Source organism: Balaenoptera physalus, assembly GCF_965194825.1.
Source record: "Balaenoptera physalus genome assembly, chromosome: 5".
Lineage (NCBI taxonomy): Eukaryota > Metazoa > Chordata > Mammalia > Artiodactyla > Balaenopteridae > Balaenoptera > Balaenoptera physalus.
Genome location: NC_138884.1, coordinates 29,750,892 through 29,770,825, shown reverse-complemented (window position 1 = coordinate 29,770,825; position 19,934 = coordinate 29,750,892). Strand labels below are relative to the sequence as shown.

General features: G+C 36.3%; 1 long non-coding RNA gene across 1 annotated transcript in view; it reads left to right on the top strand.

Annotated features, from left to right (window-relative positions):
• Nucleotides 1-18,501, top strand: part of LOC309661623 — a 94,192-nt gene extending 75,691 nt beyond the window's left edge. The window contains exons 3-4 of the long non-coding RNA XR_014264110.1: nt 44-5,648; nt 5,981-18,501. This is a non-coding gene — a long non-coding RNA (uncharacterized lncRNA). The remainder of the gene's footprint in view (nt 1-43; nt 5,649-5,980) is intronic.
• The last annotated feature ends 1,433 nt before the right edge of the window (nt 18,502-19,934 follow it).

Sequence of the window (19,934 nt, the reverse complement as noted above, 5' to 3'; positions counted from 1 at the left end):
ACACACAGCCATAAATAAATAAAAATTAAAAAAAAAAAATTAGGTGAATAAAAGCAGGTGCAGTGTGCTACCATTTATCTAAGGAATGGATACAAATATATACACAGCTTTAAAAATCAACAACAGGAGGATAGACTATGAAATTAAACAAAATGGTTACTAATGGGAGAAGTAGTAGGATGGGGAAAGGGATAGAAGTTGATCTTCTTTGTGTATACCTTGTTTTGTAGTTTTGATTTTGAAATCATGTATATACTTTACATAATTATAAAATAAAAAATTAAATTTAAAAACAATTCCTAAAAATAGAAATCAAATAAAAGACACATGAACTTAACTCTGTATGAAGTTAGAGGCATAACCATACAGTAAGTAACTATTCTAAGTGCCTTTAAAATGGTAATTTGATTGTAGCCCCTAGAAGGATATTCTCTATGGGAAATTATAGAACAAGGCTGTTGGTTTATTCAACAATGAAAACAACAAAATTTGCGAGGAAAATAAGAGGAAGAGATGAGAGGGAAACCCATAGACTTAAAAAGTCTGAGGAGGCACATGTGAGTCAATTGAAATGTAGGGACCATATTTGGATTCTGATTAAAACATTCTAACAGAAATTGTTCTAAGTAATGTAAAAAACAAAACATTCTAAGACAATTCCGGAAATCTGGATGCTGACTGAAATTTCATGATGTTAAGAAACTATTGTTAATTTTTTAGGTGTGACCATGTTATTCTGGTTAAGTTTATTTTAGAAAGAATTCTTAGGATTTAGTGGTACAAATGGATATATTTAAGGATGAAACGATGCCTGGGATTTCTTCAAAATAATCCCAAGGCGGAGGGAAGGTGAGTGACAGGTATATGAACGTTCCTCATACATCTTATCTTTTTGTATCTTTGAAATTTTCCAGTCTAAAAAGTAAGTTTTGTACAGGGCAGCAGGAGAGAGAAAATTCTCATTAGCAAGTTATATTAGTAGGGTATTCTTCACACAATTGGGGCTTTTTCTTAGAGTATCTGTGACTCCGTGAGATTCAAACCTCTAAAGATAATGTACCCTTTCAGGTCACAGGAGAATGGCAATGCCTTTAAGGATGTCAGAATTCAGAGTTTCAAGGGCCAGCTGATTTAAAAACTGGCCTCAATACTCATTTTCCTCATTTATTTCCTTTTTTCTGTTGCCAGTACCAATTCAGCCTGATACCATTGTTTTGCCAATTCATGCCAAGGCTATTATAGTAACTACCTTATTATTTCTTCCCTTAGCATAAGGCTAATAGAACAGAATTATCTCTATTGTAAACACACTTAAGACCTCCCTAAACATTGATGTTTTTAAAAGGTCTAACCAAAAAGTCATAGAATGGAGAGGCACTATTGATTAAAAACACTTTACACCAGTGATCAGAATGTATTTACACTTACTGTCTGGTTAGATAAATGGTTATTTCTTTAGAAAAAATTGAAAAAATACAATTACATGATACAAAATTCAAAAAAATACCAAAAAAAATACTGTAAAAAACAAGTCTTCCTTCTATCTCTACCCACCACCCCCTGCCCAGTTCTCTCCCTGGAAACATTAATGCTAACAGTTTATTGTGTATTCCTCCAGCGATATTGTAAATATATTTGCTGAAAACATAATTATATATCACAAATGGTAGTAAATTAAATATAGTTATTGAGTAATCCTTAACTTTCCCTAATCTGTGATTTTTCAGGGCTCCTTTTTACTTCTGGACTATCATTTACACAATCAGCACAGACAATTCTGAAAAGATCTTTGCCTCACGTTTATTTTTTTCTTTGGTTTTGAAAAATTCTTTCTTGATCTCGACAACTGGAGCATTTCATTTTTTCCAGATAAATAATCACAGGCCAGTGTAAATAAGAATTAAAACTAGCATATACCTGAATCCACTGATGGATTTCCGTGAACATTTTGCTTTGGGTTCTAGCAGTGTCCTAAAATTGACAGTTAAAAACAGTGATAAAACTAGACAATCCTGCCTTTGCCTCTTGTCTCCCTAGTTTCAGAATTGTGAGTTCTTAGGAAGACCAAAACCGTGGGGATTTTTAATAAAAGGTATCTTGACTTAAGTGACAGTGTGTTTGTTAGATCTACCACTGCAAGATGGGGAAGGCCAGAGATTGGGGAATAGGTAGGAAAGAGAGAATGGCAAAGGAGGGCGTCACTCCCTTTGCAAGCCTATCCTTCTTGGATCCTGGATTCTAGCTTCTCTTAACATCTGTCCTTGGAGACAGGACTATACCGCCCACCGCCCTGCCTCACAACAGCCCTTTGAGGTCGTGGCTGCAGCAGTGCCCTCAGCAGTGGCAGCTGCTTAAAGAAAGACTAATCATTCAAGTTTTCGAGTTGATCGATTTAGGTTCCTACCACATGCATACTACAAGATATTTATATCAACCAATAATTATGTATATCATTAGACCAATTCTCAATTATCATTAAAACTATTAAATAATATTTTGCATAAAACTGCACCTTAAGCTATAAAGTAAAATCATAAAAATCCAGCAGCAATTCTCAAGCCTGCCACCCCAATCTCTTGTTCCTTCCTTGTTTCCTTTTCCTCTCCCCACTCCTTTTTTCTTTCTTCTCAGCAGTTCAGCTAGTCGGTAAGAAATTGTCATTCCATCCTCAAGCACAGGGAAGATCTAAACCTGGCCTCAGGCCCGGCCTACTCCACGTTGTCTCTTTCTATGTGGAAGACCAGGTTAAACTTACTAAAGAAAGTAGTTGTACCTACTCAGAAAATTCATGGGCAGAACATCTAAGCAAATTAAATAGGGGCTACAACAATGTACGATTCTAAAAGTCTAAGAGTCCAAGAATCAAATAAGTGCCAAACAGAAGCCACACGAGTTTAAAGATAACTAAAATTGCTAAAAAATTACTACTCTTTCCCTATGGATTTTGACTCTGCCTTGTAATTAAACAGATTAAGGCACAACTGAGCCAAATACTTTTTCCCCATTTAATAAAAAATCTAGTGCCTACTCTACCCAAATGGAAATTTTTACACATTATCTTACTCTGTCATTTGAAGTGCTATATATATAAATTCTTATATATAAATTGTATATTATATATATATATATAATTCTTATATATAAATTATAAATTCTAATAGGATACAATATAATACAATATAATATAATAGATATACATTACTTTAGTATAGAATTACTATTATCTATAAGTCCTAATTCCAAATTTCTAGGAAGGAAATCTAATTTGTTCACCTTGGGTGGGATGTCAATTCTCGACCCAGTTATGCCCAGGGTCTTGGTTGGGCGCACATCCCCCAAAGCATGAAGTACTTCCATCCACTTATCCTCATGCATGCTTTCTCCTTGACATACCATCCAGACACTTCTTGACCAATTAGGTCTATCAACTTCTTCAAGATTCAAAATTCTCAGCTCTCGGAAAATGACCCTGCCTAACACGACCTTGTGTTCAGTTTCATGTGCATCTATTTAGTGCCTACTAAATGTCAGATGATACGGTAGACATTGGGATGCAAAGGTGAAGGAATTCTTTTAGAGGGAATTCAATCTATTTGCAGACAGTCATATCCCCAAATATACAAAATTAAAAATAGGCTGTCTTCATGTACTCGACACTTCAATGAAGATTGTGTTAAACATACCTTTTTGTTGGAAACTGAAATGGCAAAAAATTACATCAATCAATTTATTTAAAGTATGAAAATTAAAACCACCTCCCCACTTAGAAATGGTGTACCAGAGGAGAATAGTCATGTGGTTCCTTGTTAGCAGCTCTCTTAAATTTCTATGGAAAGAGTAAAGTAATTGAATAATGTGAGGCTTGGGGTTATCACTGAAGTCTTGCCAACTGTAATCATACTTTTTTTAAAAATGAAGATCCTTTTTATAAAAAATACTATTACTCTCATTGTTCTTCTTCAAAACCACGCCTCCAGGGTACTAGGTGTTGTTAACTGACACTGCGTTGCCTAGAAAATAGAGATGTGGATTGTTTAAGGCACTTGTTCTGAGTCAATAGTAGATCTGGGAAGAGAATTTATTTGCCAGATGGCAGCCAATCTATTATTTTGTCTCTAGTATTTAACACAAACTCAGCCCTTTGCATACTTATGTCTACCCATGATGTTCCAACAAGGGATAGTGGAATATTCAAAAACTGTTCCAGACAATTGCTGACCTGTTTATATCAGCAGCCAGTGTCCTGGCTGAAGACACAATAGAATATTCTGGGCAATCAGTTCCCAAAGCAAGATTCTTAGTTTAGCTTGGAATTTTTCCCCAATACTATTTTGTCGGGATTCAGGGGAGGGCAGTAGAGATTGAGAGGCAAGTTTTGTATTATTACCATTATTATTAATTTTCTTTTGTGTTCATCTTAGCCATGGGTGAAGAAAGTAATAAACCTGTCTCTGACCATTGGCTGGTTTGATTATGCAGTTACTTCTATTATTACCGAAAGCTGAGAGTGTAGAAATTATCCAAGGCAAGAAACTCTTCAGCAGAGACATACAGGAGTGTACCATCAATTACAACAGCAAATTACTTGTCCATGTTTTGAACCTAGATTTTAATATTTTCCTCATTAACTCTGGACCATGTTTAAGAACAAACTGCTCCAGACAGAACCAAATTAAGGTCAAACCTGTCCTTCACACCTGAAAATGATGAAGTTCTCAGGAAGTATAAGCTGTCAAAATTACAGCATGAATAGTATTTATAAACATGTGCCTGGGAATTAGCCAAGTATAGATGATCCTGGAGAAACTGAATGGCAGCAGTGCGCTCTACTGGAATATTGTGAGGTAGCAAGGTCACATACCACAAGGCAGACATCCTGAAAAATATTCACTTCTATTATTGTCTGTTTAAATAAACTAGGGTCAGTGCTAGGAAGTAGAGGACAGAGCCCAAGGAGTAAAAATAAACTTAAAAAGAAGACAAGATGTTCTAAAAGGGCAAGTAAACATTATGAGTTATTTCCTTTCTTATAGCCGTGGACAGACTGTTTAATAAGTGGTCAACAGGAGCAGCATTAAAATAAGTCTATTGCTCTGTGGCCTTAATAATAGGGAAGTCTTTAATATTGTTACAAGTTCCCCTTTCAGAAGTCATATATGGTCCATTCTCTACATAGAACTGAGCCTGAAATTTCCAGGAAGATGGATACCCAGAAGTTTTTTCTTAAACATTTTCATTTATTTCATAGAGAATAGACATGTATTTAATTTTTTATAAGGGTATCCAGATGATGGTTAGTTAGGATGGGAAGGAAGCATAAAATTATAAGATGTAGTTTACCACCAGTGTGGTTCATCACTATTTTTTAGGGTTGTACTGTTCATTATGGTAGCCACTGACCGCTTAAATGAGGCCGCTGACCATGTAAAATGTGGTTAGTGTACCTGAGGGACTGACATTTTAATTTAATTTAAAATTTAAAATAGATACTCGATTTAGATGTATGCAAACAGTTCATTCTCATCCTCTCCAGTTTTCTTCAACTCTCTTAAGTCCATCATCCAGCCTTGGGGCTCTCAGAGTAGCTTCTTAACTGCTTTCTGGCCTTTAGTTTTACACTCTGCTAGGCCAGTCTCAAAAAAATGCCAGTTTGGGCTTCCCTGGTGGCGCAGTGGTTGAGAATCTGCCTGCCAATGCAGGGGACACGGGTTCGAGCCCTGGTCTGGGAAGATCCCACATGCCCCCGAGCAACTAGGCCCGTGAGCCACAACTACTGAGCCTGCGCGTCTGGAGCCTGTGCTCAGCAACAAGAGAGGCCATGATAGTGAGAGGCCCGCCCACTGCGATGAAGAGTGGCCCTCACTTGCCGCAACTAGAGAAAGCCCTCGCACAGAAACGAAGACCCAACACAGCCATAAATAAATAAATAAATAAATAAATAAATAAATAAATAAATAAATAAAATTTTAAAAAATGCCAGTTATAATGAAATTTTTCAATGTTTTTTTGAAGTATAAAAGACATACAGAAAAGTACAAAATTATAAGTATGCAGTTTGATATGTTATCATAAAGTGAACACAACTGATAAATGAACAACTAGGTAAGACATAGAACGTGAATTATACCACAGAAGTCCCCATTCATGATTCTTTGTGATCACTTCCCCCTCCCCTTCTCCAAAGGTAACATCCATACTTCTTACATCCACAGACTGCCTGCTTTATATTAATGGTTTGTTTTCCTTAAATTTTGCTTGTGGAATTCATCCATGTTGTAACGTGTATCTGGAGTTCATTCATTTTCACTGCTGTATAGGTATCTAACATATGATATACCACAATTCATTTATCTATTCTACTCTTCAGAAACACTTTGATTAGTTCAACTTTTAGGCCATTATGATTTATATTACATTAAACCTTTTAAAATGTGTTTTGTGAACACATTTCTGTAGAATCTATTCTTAGCAGTGAGTTACTGGGTAATAGAGTACTCATAGGTTCAGTTTTTGAAGATACTGCTGGTTTTCCAAAATGGTTTTATCGATCCATACTCCTGTAAGTATGAGACTTTACATTCTACATCCTCATCAATATTTGATATTGTCAATCTTTTTAAGTTGATTCCTTTTATGAGCATTTAATGGTGTACCGTTGTGGTTTTATTTACATTTTCTGATGATTAATGAAGATCAGTATCTTTTTGTATGTTTCTTAGAAATTTGTTGTCTTTTGAAGTTCCTGCTTCTCTTTTCCTCATTTTTCTGTGGATTGTCTTTATTATTTTAATTTGTAGTTCTTTATATATTCACTTATGAGTTGCAAATATCTTCCACTCCACGGCTTTTTCATCCTGAATGGTGTCTTTGAGGATCAGAAGTTTTTCATTTTATGTTATCCATTTTATCATTGTTTTTCTTCATGACAAGAGCTTTTTGGGTCCTTTTAAAGAAATCTTTCCATATTCTTAGGTTTTGAAGATATTCTACTAAGTAATCTTTAAGAAGTGTTATTTTGCCTTTCAGTTTAGATTTATAATCCATCTGAAATATATTTTTGTATATAGTGTGAGGTAAGGGTCAAATCTCTTTTATTTTATATAATTATCCAATTGCCCCACTATAATTTATTGAAAAGGCCATCCTTTCCTCACTGCTCTGAAGTGCCACCTTTGTCTGTGGTGACCAACTTATACTAATTTTCCTTGTTTTAGCTCTGAAAGTTCTATATCCTGGGAACAGCCTCAGGCTCAGGCAAACTAGGATGGACGGTTATCTTACTATTATCATAAATCATGTGTGCATAAGTATGGGTCTATTTCTGGATTCTCTTTTCTGAACAGAATAATAAGCCCATTCTGTCTTAATTCGTTTTATAATAAACCTTGTTATCCTATAAAGAAAGTCATCCTATCTTGTTCATTTCCAAGAGAGTCTTGGCTATTTTTAGAATTTTTTCATTTCTATTTTAGAATCAGCTTTTCAATTAATATAAATAAAAATTCCAAGATTGGGAATGCATTGATTCTATAGGTCAGTGTGAGGAAAATTAGGTATTTATAATATTGAGTTTTCCAAAGCCGTGAATTGTTTAGGTCTTCTTTAATTTCCTAAGTAATGTTTTTTAGCATTCTGTGTGAAGGTCTTGTGTATCTACTGTTAAGTGTTTAAAAAACTGATTTTTTTATATTGTTGTATGTATCATTATTTGATTTCATATTCTAATACTTATTCCTGATATATAAATATACATTTGAATTTGGTATATTGGCTTTATATTCAGGTAACTTGCTAAACTCGCTTATTAATTTTAAAATTTTATATGTAAGTTAAACATTCTTAATTATTTTGGATTTTCTACATGAACAGATGGCTGGCTCATAGGCTGTAGTTTGCCAAATTGTGCTGTAGTTCATGTTTATACTTCTTTTCCTGGAAGGGAGTCTCGTCTGTCTGTATGGTATGTTGGATGCATGGTGGATGCAGCAGGAGGTCCAAATTGCTGCTCATGGGCACAGTGTGAGTCTTGAGCTTTCCAAAGCTGTCCCTCCTTTCTTGGATATTGAGTCAATTGTGCCAAATCTATTTCAGCACTCTTTATTTCTTTGTGTAAATCCAAGTTTCCATCTAGTATCATTTTCCTTCAGCCTGAAGAATTTTCTTTCTTTTTTTTTAAAATAAATTTACTTATTTATTTTTTTGGCTGCATTGGGTCTTCGTTGCTACGCGGTTTTCTCTAGTTGCGGTGAGCAGGGGTTACTCTTCATTGTGGTGTGCGGGCTCCTCATTGCAGAGCACAGACTCTAGGCACACAGGCTTCAGTAGTTGCAGCACGTGAGTTCAGTAGTTGTGGCTCTCGTGCTCTAGAGCACAGGCTCAGTAGTTGTGGCACATGGGCTTAGTTGTTCCACGGCATGTGGGATCTTCCCAGACCAGGGATTGAACCCGTGTCCCCTGCGTTGGCAGGTGGATTCTCAACCACTGCGCCACCAGGGAAACCAAGAATTTTCTTTAACATATCATGTAGTGCAAATACTAAAAAAAAAAAATTCCCAGCTTTTGTCTAAAAATGTCTATTTTACCTTCATTTTGAATGACATTTTCACTGGTATAATACAGCAAATATTCATTAGGCAGTTTTTTCTTTCTGCACTTTTTAGATGATTCCATTGCCTTCCAGCTTGCATGTTTTCTAGTAAGAAGACTGCTGTCTTTCTGCTGTTTTTCTATATCAGGGATCACAGACTTCTTCTGTAAAGTACTTTAATAACTATGTTTGGCTTTCCAGGATAAATGGTCTCTGTCACAACTACTCAACTCTGCCATTGTAGTGTAAAAACTGCCGTAGACAATAGGTAAACAAATAGGTGTGTCAGTGTTCCAATAAAATTTTATTTATGAAAAACAGGAGGCATGATAGATTTGGCTTGAGGGCTGTATATAGTGTGCTAACCTCTGTTCCATATGTAATGTGTTCTTTTTCTCCAGTTGCTTTTAAGAATTTCTCTTTACCACTGTTTTTAACAAATTTGATTATGGTGTGACTTAGTGTAGTTTCTTTTTTTCTTTTTTTAATGATTCTTTTTTTTGGCTGCGTTGGGTCTTTGTTGCTGTGTACGGGCTTTCTCTAGTTGCAGCGATCGGGGGCTACTCTTTGTTGTGGTGCACGGGCTTCTCACTGCGGTGGCTTCTCTTGTTGTGGAGCATGGGCTCTAGGCACGTGGGCTTCAGTAGTCATGGCATGCAGGCTCAGTAGTTGTGGTGCATGGGCTTAGCTGCTCCGCGGCATGTGGGATCTTCCTGGACCAGGGCTCGAACCTGTGTCCCCTGCATTGGCAGGCAGATTCCTAACCACTGAGCCACCAGGGAAGCCCAGTGTAGTTTCTTTTATGTTTATTCTGCTGATGGTTTGTTGAGCTTCTTGGATTTCTCATTTCTTTATTCATACTTTTTGTTCATTTTGTTCATATTTTTCTTTACATTCTTTTAAGCTCCTAGTTTGTCAATTCCTTCCTTTCCATAATTTCTGAGTCTGTTTCTATTGATTGGTTTTTCTTCTTGGTATGAGTCATATTTTCCTCCTTTGAATGCCTAATAATTTTTTTATCAGATCCTGAATATTGTGAATTTTATTTTCTTAAGTACTGGGTTTGTCGTATTACTTTAAAGAGTGTTGGATTTTGTTCTGCATGCAGTTAAATTACTTACAGATGAGTTTGATCCTTTGAAAGTCAGCTTTTTTTTCCTCCCCCAAAATTTAAGTGTTTATTAAGAGTTAAATATAAACATCGACCTATTGTTTTATAGAAAAATAGGGTCTTTGGGGAAATGTTTGTACCTGGATTATAGTTATATGTTTGTGTAACATGATTTAGTGGGGTGCAGGGTCTTTCGCAGGAAGAGTAGAGGAAGGAGATTGGAAAGAACATCCTGTAATTGTAACAGGGAAATGATAAAAGAAAATTTCACACATTGAAATATAAGGAAGTCATTCTGGCTTATACATGAGTTAACTTGAATTTTATGCTAACTAAAATAGCCTGTCTGTGTTAAGACCTGCTTTTAATCTTTGTTGCTATAGAGGATCAGCTTTTAAGGCTAATTTAGCTCCATTACTAAGCCATGGTCTTTTCAAGGAGAAGCACAAGACACAACCCAGGAAAAAAGGGGAGACTAGTCAGTTTGGGAGGTTTTTATAAGAAGGCTTGAGCATATTGACAGGTGAGCAGCAATTAGTCAAATGAAAACAGGGAGGGAAAAGTGGGGTGAGGGGAATGGTGTGCTGTACTGAGACTTGAATGTGCAAAAGCCTAGATATGGCAAGTATATAATGTTGTCTGAATAAGAACTATGCAAGGTCCAATATGACTTGGGAGGACAGAAAAGGAAGAATGGAAGAAATAAGGCTAGGAAACAGAGATTAAACAGGTGTAGCAAATGAGTTTGCTCAGAACCATGTTTCTCAACCATACAAGTTTTAGCAAAGCAGGTCTCACATTTTTTATTTGAATAATGTTTGGAGTGCAAAAGAATAATTGATACAGATTATAGAAATTTTATTTCATTAAGTTTATTGCAAGCCCTTATTAATATGTAATTTGCTTAGGTCTTTTGCTCACATTTTTCTCCTACTTGTTACTGGCCCTCTGTCAGAGCATTGACTTTGGAGTTCTGAAGACCTGGATTAAAATCTCAATTATGATTTTAAAAAATCTCAATTTCTGATTTTATAGCTGCATAATTTTGAGCAAGTTCCTTAATCTGAGTCTTCACTTTCTTTATCCATGAAAGGGTAAGGGAGGGTAAAGGTATGAACTCACTTACAGGGCTGATATAAGTTAAAAAGACATATAAATATCTATTAGTATCCAGCATATGATAGACACTCAACATGTTAGTGTCCTTGGATAAAAGCCCTAGAGAAAACAACTCCTTTTCTAACCCAGAAGTTCTCAACCAAGGTTGCACGTTTAAATCATGTCAGGAACTTCAAAAAGTATTGGTGCCCAGTCCCCATGTAATTTAATAGGCCTGGGGCAGGGCCAGGGCCAGTCATGGTATTATTTTTTAAAAGCTTTCCAAGTGTTTCTAACATAATACAAGGTTGAAAACTGCTGATCTAGCCAGGAAAGGCTGACCTTTTTATCCCTCTGAAATCAAGACGTGTGTGTGTGTGTGTGTCTAGCATACAAAGCAAAACTTGAAAATACGAGATTTATTAAGAGAAAAACGACTGCAGGCCATAACTGACACTGATGAGAGCTGGCTACACACTTGGCTGACTTCTTAGATTCTATTTTTAATTTTAAATCCACATTGGTTATGTAACACTGTGGCTAAAGGTTTTACATAACAAATCCCTTTGATTTTGTAAAGCCCAGATAGTTAATTTGTTGAATAAAACTCTTTATTTCTTTAAAATTATTTCTATAGCAAAATTTCTTTTCATACAGGAAACCTGCAGTTTCTTTATAAGCTAACTTTTTCCTTTTTATTTATTTTTTTAAAGAACTGTTTACTTTGAATCCTTGCTTTTTAAATTAATTAATTATTTATTTATTTATGGCTGTGTTGGGTCTTCGTTTCTGTGCGAGGGCTTTCTCTAGTTGTGGCGAGCGGGGGCCACTCTTCATCGCGGTGTGCGGGCCTCTCACTATTGCGGCCTCTCTTGTTGCGGAGCACAGGCTCCAGACGCGCAGGCTCAGTAGTTGTGGCTCACGGGCCTAGTTGCTCCGGGGCATGTGGGATCTTCCCAGACCAAGGCTCGAACCCGTGTCCCCTGCATTGGCAGGCAGATTCTCAACCAGTGCGCCACCAGGGAAGCCCCCTTGCTTTTTTAAATCCCTCATTCATTTTGAGGTTCATTCACTTCCAAAAAGGACGCTGTAAGAAAATTAACTTAGTAAAACAAAAAATAAGGCTAACATTATAATGATATGACAGTTTGGTAAATGCTTAAGAATATATATATATGGAAGAACTTATATTTTAGAGTTCTTTTTTAAGCTTCATTGGGTTAAATTTTTTTGGCTTATCTTTTTCTTTATTTTTAAATTTTCTTTATTTATTTTTTAAATTGAAGTATAGTTGATTTACAATGTTGTGTTAGTTTCAGGTGTACAGCAAAGTGATTCAGTTTTTCAGATTCTTTTCCAATATATGTTATTATAAAATACTGAGTAGAGTTCCTTATGCTATACAGTAGGTCCTTGTTGGTTATCTATTTTATATATATACAATAGTGTGTATATGCTACTCCCAAACTCCTAATTTATCCCTCCTTCCACCTTTCCACTTTGGTTACCATAAGTTTGTTTCCTTTGTCTGCAAGTCTCTTTCTGTTTTGTAAATAAGTTCATTTGTATCATTTTTTTAGATTCTGCATACAAGCGATATCATGATATTTGTCTTTCTCTGACTTATTTCACTTAGTATGATAAACTCTAGGTCCATCCACATTGTTGCAAATAGCAATATTTCATTCTTTTTTATGGCTTTTTTATACAATGGAGTGATATTCCATTGTACTGATATATATATACCACATCTTCTTTATCCATTCATGTGTTGATGCACACTTAGTTTGCTTCCATGTCTTGGCTATTGCAAATAGTGCTGCTATGAACATTGGGGTGCATGCATATTTTCGAATTACGGTTTTCTCCAGATATATGCCCAGGAGTGGGATTGCAGGGTCATATGGTAGCTCCATTTTTAGTTTTTAAAGGAACCTCCACACCGTTTTCCATAGTGGTTCTACTAATTTACATTCCCACCAACAGTGTAGTGTTCCCTTTTCTCCACACCCTCTCCAGCATTTATTATTTGTAGACTTTTTGATGATAGCCATTCTGACTGCTGTGAGATGATACCCCATTGTGGTTTTGACTTGCATTTCTCTAATAATTAGCAGTATTGAGCATCTTTTCATGTGATTGACCATCTGTGTGTCTTCTTTGGAGAAATGTCTATTTAGATCTTCTGCCCATTTTTTGATTGGGTTGTTTGTTTTTTTTGATATTGAGCTGTATGAGCTGTCTGTATGTTTTGGAGATTAATCCCTTGTCAGTCACACTGTTTGCAGATATTTTCTCGCATTCTCTAGGTTGTCTTTTTCATGTTGTTTATGGTTTCTTTTGCTGTGCGAAAGCTTTTAAGTTTAATTAGGTCACATTTATTTATTTTTGTTTTTATTTCCATTACTCTAGGAGATGGATCCAAAAAGATATTGCTGTGATTTGTGTCAAAGAGTGTTCTACCTATGTTATCCTCTAACAGTTTTATAGTATCGGGCCTTACATTTAGGTCTTTAATCCATTTTGAGTTTATTTTTGTCTATGGTGTTAGAGAATTTTCTAATTTCATTCTTTACATGTAGCTGTCCAGTTTTCCCAGCACCACTTATTGAAGAGACTGTCTTTTCTCCATTGTATGTTCTTGCCTCCTTTGTTGTAGGTGTGTGGGTTTGGTTCTGGGCTTTCTATCCTGTTCCATTGATCTATAAGTCTGTTTTTGTGCCAGTGCCAAACTGTTTTGATTACTGTAGCTTTGTAGTGTAATCTGATGCCAGGGAGCCTGATTCCTCCATCTCCATTTTTCTTTCTCAAGATCATTTGATGATTCAGGGTCTTTTGTGTTTCCATAAATATTTTAAGATTTTTTTTTTTTTTTGCTCTAGAGCTGCGAAAAATGCCATTGGTAATTTGATAGGGATTGCATTGAATCTGTAGATTGCCTTGGGCAGTATGGTCATTTTAACAATATTGATTCTTCCAATTCAAGAACACAGTATATCTTTCAATCTGTTTGTGTCATCTTCAATGTCTTTCATCAGCATCTTATAGTTTTTACAGTACAGGTCTTTTGCCTCCTTAGGGAGGTTTATTCCTAAGTATTTTATTCTTTTTGATGCAATGACAAATGGGTTTATTTCCTTAATTTCTCTTTCTGATCTTTCTTTGTTAGTTTATAGAAATACAACAGATTTCTCTGTGTTAATTTTGTATCCTGCAACTTTACAGAATTCACTGATAAGCTCTAGTAGTTTTCTGGTAGCATATTTAGGATTTTCTATGTATCTGTCATCTGCAAACAGCTACACTTTTACTGTCATAAATGGATGTTGAATTTTATCAAAAGCTTTTCCTGCATCTACTGAGGTGATCATATTGTTTTTATTCTTCAGTTTGTTAATGTGGTGTATCAAACAGCTTGATTTGCGGAAGTTGAAAAATCCTTGTATCTCTGTGATAAATTCCACTTGATCATGGTGTATGATCCTTTTAACGTTTGTTGGATTCAGTTTGATAGTATTTTGTTGAGGATTTTTGCATCTAAGTTCATCAGTGATATTGGTGTGTAATTTTCTTTCTTTGTGGTATCTTTGCCTGGTTTTGGTATCAGGGTAATGCTGCCCTCATGGAATGAGCCTGGGAATGTTCCTTCCTGTGCAATTTTTTGTAATAGTTCAGAAGGATAGATGTTAACTCTTCTCTAAATGTTTGATAGAATTCGCCTGTGAAGCCATCTGGTCCTGGGTTTTTGTTTGTTGGGAGTTTTAAAATCACAGATTAAATTTCAGTACTTGTAATTGGTCTGTTCATATTTTCTATTTCTTCCTGGTTCAGTCTTGGGAGATTGTACCTTTCTAAGAATTTGTCCATTTCTTCTATGTCCATTTTATTGGCATAGAGTTGCTTGTAGTAGTCTCTTATTGTCCTTTGTACTTCTGTGGTGTTGGTTGTTAACTTCTCCTTTTTCATTTCTAATTTTGTTGATTAGGTCCCTCTCCCTTTTTTTTCTTGATGAGTCTGCCTGAAGGGTTATCAGTTTTGTTTATCTTTTCTAAGAACCAGCTTTTAGTTTCATTGATCTTTGCTATTGTTTTCTTTGTTTCCATTTCATTTACTTCTGCTCTGATCTTTATGATATTTTTCCTTCTACTAACTTTGGGGTTCTTTTGCTTTTCTTTCTCTGGTTGCTTTAGGTTATTTATTTGCCATTTTTCTTGTTTCTTGAGGTAAGCTTGTATCAATATAAGCTTCCCTCTTAGAACTGCTTTTGCTGTGTCCCATTGGTTTTGGATCGTGTTTTCGTTTTTATCTCTAGGTAATTTTTGATTTCCTCTTTGATTTCTTCAGTGATCCATTGGTTGTTTAGTAGCATATTGTTTAGCCTCCACATGTTTGCTTTTTTTACAGATTTTTTTCTTGTAGTTGATTTTCACTCATAGTGTTGTGGTCTGAAAAGATGCTTGATATAATTTCAATTTTCTTAAATTTACTAAGGCTTGCTTTGTGGCCCAGCGTGTGATCTACCTGGAGAATATTCTATGTACACTAGAAAAGAATGTGTATTCTGCTGCCTTCAGGTGGAATGCTCTATAAATATCACTTAAGTCCACCTGGTCTAATGTGTCATTTAAGGCCTGTGTTTCCCTTATTTGTTTTCTGTCTGGATGATCTTTCCATTGATGTAAGTGGGTTGTTAAAGTCCCCCACTATTACTGTGTTACTGTCAATTTCACCTTTTATGCCTATTAGCGTTTGCCTTATATATTGAGGTGCTCCTATGTTGGGTGCATATATATTTACAATTGTTATATCTTCTTCTTGGATTGATCCCTTGATCATTATGTAGTGCCCTTCTTTGTCTCCTGTAACAGTCTTTATTTTTAAGTCTATTTTGTCTGATATGAGTATTACTACTCTAGCTTTCTTTGATTTCCATTTGCATGGAATACCTTTTCCATCACCTTACTTTCAGCCTTTATGTGTCTCTAGATCTGAAGTGGGTGTCTTGGGGACAGCATATATATGGATCTTGTGTTTTTATTCATTCAGCCAGTCTGTGTCTTTTGGTTGGAGCATTTAATCCATTTACATTTGAGGTAATTATTGATATACACGTTCTTAATGCCATTTTGTTAATTGTTTTGGATTTGTTTTTGTAGATCTTTTTTCTTCCTTATCTCTTTTGTTCTCTTGCCTTGTGATTTGATGACTATTTTTAGTGTTGTGTTTGAATTCCATTTTCTTTTTTGTGTGTATATCTATTATAGATTTTTGGTTTGCAGTTACCATGAGGTTTTGATATAACAGTGTCTATATATACATGATTATTCTAAGTTGCTGATCTCTTAATTTCAAGTGCATTTAAAATATCCTGCATTTGTACTCTCCTGCTCTCATGATTACTAGTTTTGACATATTTGTGTGTGGATGATTTCCTACCTTTACTGTATATTTACCTTTACTGGTGAGCTTTCCCATTTCATACTTTTCTTGTTTCTAGTTGTGGCATTTTCTTTTCCACCTAGAGAAGTTTCTTTAGCATTTGTTGTAAAGCTAGTTTGGTGGTGCTGAATTCTTTTAACTTTTGCTTGTATGTAAAGCTTTTGATTTCTCCATCGAATCTGAAAGAGAGCCTTGCTGGGTAGGGTATTCTTGGTTATAGGTTTTTTGCTTTCATCACTTAAAAAAATCATGTCACTCTCTTCTGGCCTGCAGAGTTTCTGCTGAAAAATCAGCTGATATCCTTATGGGGATGAACTTGTATGTTATTTGTTTCTTCTCCCTTGTTGCTCTTAATATGTTCTCTTTGTCTTTAATTGTTGTCAGTTTGATTATTATGTGTCTTGGTTTCTCCTTGGGTTAACCTGCCTGGCACTCTCTGCACTTCCTGGACTTGGATGACTGTTTCTTTTCCCATGTTAGGCAAGTTTTCAGCTGTTATCTCTTCACATATTTTCTCAGGCCCTTTCTTTCTCTCTTGTCCTTCTGGGACCCCTATAATGCAAATATTGGTGCATTTATTGTTGTCTCAGAAGTCTCTTAATCTGTCCTTATTTCTTTTCATTCTTTTTTCTTTATTCTGTTCCGTGGCAGTGATTTCCCCCATTCTGTCATCCAGCTCAATTATTCGTTCTTCTGCCTCATTTATTTTGCTATTGATTCCTTCTAGTGTATTTTTCATTTCAATTATTGTATTCTTCAACTCTGCTTGGTTGTTCTTTATATTTTCTAATTCTTTGTTAATAATTTCTTGTAACTTCTCACTCTGTGCATTCATTCTTTTCCTGAGATCTTGGATCATCATTACATTCAGTACTCTGAACTCTTTCTTGGGTAGACTGCCTATCTTTACTTCACTTAGCTGTTCTTCTGGGGTTTTATCTTGTTCCTTCATCTAGAACAGATTCCTTTGCCATCTCATTTTGTCTAAATTTCTGTGTTTGCAGACTCAGTTCTGCAGGATGCAGGATTGTAGTATTCTTGCTTCTGGTGTCTGTCCCCTGGTGGGTGAGGTTGGTCTAGAGGCTTGTGCAGGCTTCCTGGTGGGAGAAGTTGCTGCCTGTCCACTGGTGGGTGGAGCTGGGTCTTGGCAGTCTGGTGAGCAGGGCCATGTCAAGGGGTGTGTCTAGAGGCAGCTGTGGGCTCAGGAAGTTTTTAGGCAGCTGGTCTGCTGATAGGTGAGGCTGTGTTCCCACCCTGTTGGTTGTTTGGCCTGAGGCGTCCCAGCACAGGAGTCTACAGGCTGTTGGGTGGGGCCAGGTCTTGATGCTGATGAAACAAGCAAGACGTCTGCCTTCTCGAGTCCACATAGCTGAACTTTCCCTGAAATCTCTACCACCAGTGTCCACATCCCCAGGGAGAGCCATAGTCACACCCTGCCTCCCCAGGAGACCCTCCAAGACCAGCAGGTAGGTCCAGTCCAGGCTCCCATGAAAACTCTGCTTTTGCCCTGTGTCCTGGTATGTGCGAGACCTTGTGTGCACCCTCCAAAAGTGGGGTCTCTGTTTCCCCCAGTCCTGTGGAGCTCCTGCAGTCAAGCCCCACTGGCCTTCAAAGCCAAATACTCTTTGGGTCTTCCTAATGCCAGACCCCCAGGCTGGGGAGCCAGACGTGGGGCTCAGAGCTCTCACTCCTGTGGGAGAATTTCTGCGATATAATTTTCTCCAGTTTGTGGATCACCCACCTAGGGAGTATGGGATTTGATTATATCACAAGTGCACCTCTCCTACCATCTTGTGGCTTCTTCTTTATATCCTTGGATGAAGACTATCTTTTTTGGCAGGTTCCAGTCTTTTTTATTGATTGTTGTTCAGCAGTTGTGATTTTGGTGTGCTCATGAGAGGAAGTGAGCCCAGCGTCCTTCTACTCTGCCATCTTGTCCCAAGTTCCTCTCAGTTATTTCTTTTTCCATCCCTGGTATAGCAAGAAACTCAGGTCATGAGGACTGAGTGAAGTACAGTCAGGACTCCAGCACCATTTCGCTACAATTCTCTTGCTTTGCTTTGCTTTGCCCTCCTTTGTGTGTAGGTTTTGTCTTCAAGGTGACATCCTTCACTACCGAAAGAAAACCATGAGCAGCAACAATGGCAACATGCTTTCTGGTTCCCTTCCAGTGGAAGAGAGTCATTGGGTTAACTTCAAATTTCCTTGCTTTCACTTTAACCTGTTAGTTAGGAGATCACATTATCCAAGGTTTAACCTTATTCTTGTAGATTATGTTACTAAGTTATTAATCATAGTTAACATTTCCTAATAAGTTTTCCTAAGATGTGAATAACTTATCCATTACTTCAGGACTATTTAGTTTCAGAAATCTAAACTTATTAGAAAAAACAGAGGGTAAAAATATATACAAAGTACAACACTTATGAGAAAAGATGCCATATATAAATATATTATTTTCTCTGAAATATTCATTTAAAAAGCTCTCTTTGTATAGTGCATATTATGTGAAGTGCATAATCATAGGAAAAGATATACTGGGAATTAAGAACTGGAACTAAGAATACAACATCAAAATGGTGATTTCTATTAAGATCTGTGTACTGGACAGATTATGCCAATTATGTTTTCCTTAAACTGTGCTGGGTGCACAATAAGCATTCAATCCCCTTTTAAAAGAGGTAGCAAAAAGCTTTTGAAGAGGTAGTCTATGAAAAGATAACTGCTTTTGTAAATAACATTATCATAAAAAGAACGGAACTAAGTGACAAAGAACATTATGGATTTGAGGTTAAGACTTACTTTCGAAATATTTTTGTTCTTTCCAAATGTGAGTTAAAAATATAATAGGCATTCTGAACCTGCCACAAAGTCCCACAATACCTCTAGACATTATAAGAGATCTTTACTTCTACATCCAAAGGATTCTTCTGGAAACTTACTTAAGGTATGGAAACGAAAGTCAGGGATTTCTAACACAATGCTCCCGTTTCTCTGATTATTCAGCTGGAAGAGAGGTGATGGGAAGATACTTGGAGAATGAGCTATATTCCTTTCTCCAACTTGAGCTATGTAAATGTCATGAGTGAGAGGTGCACAGGCATTTTCTTAGTGGACGGGTTACAAGGGCTTACATATCCAATGACATCACATGTATTTTCTTCTTCATATATCTCTCTGGAAAAAAATTCTACTTTTCTCAATGTGGCAATAAACATCCTTGAAAGAATAGACTTAGATTTCTAGTTTTTAATTTTTGTTAGTAGTGAGGATTAATGTGCTCTTCTCAGCAGCAATGAGCAGCTTCATTTAAACTGATTACCTTAGGCTGAACTAAAGAGAAATATTAGTTCTCTAGTCAGCCTTCAGTCAGACCTTATAACATATGCAAGAGGCAGAGGAAAGTACAAGGGTTAGGAATATGGGAGAAAGAAAAGACCTAATACGATAATCAAATAAAGCTGCACGAAAGCAATGGAGATGCTAATTACTGAGGAATAAAATGATCCTTAGCAATATTGCTAAGTAGCAATACTTAGCAATCCTAAGTATTAGCTTATTGAAAAGGGTCAGTTAGATGAGTTTTTGAATGAAGTGTCTCATTATTCTGGTTCCAAATCTTCCATAGGTATAAATACTTTAAATTCAGCAAATAAGGAGAGCGATCAAGATGGCATGGGAGTAGGACATGGAGGTCAC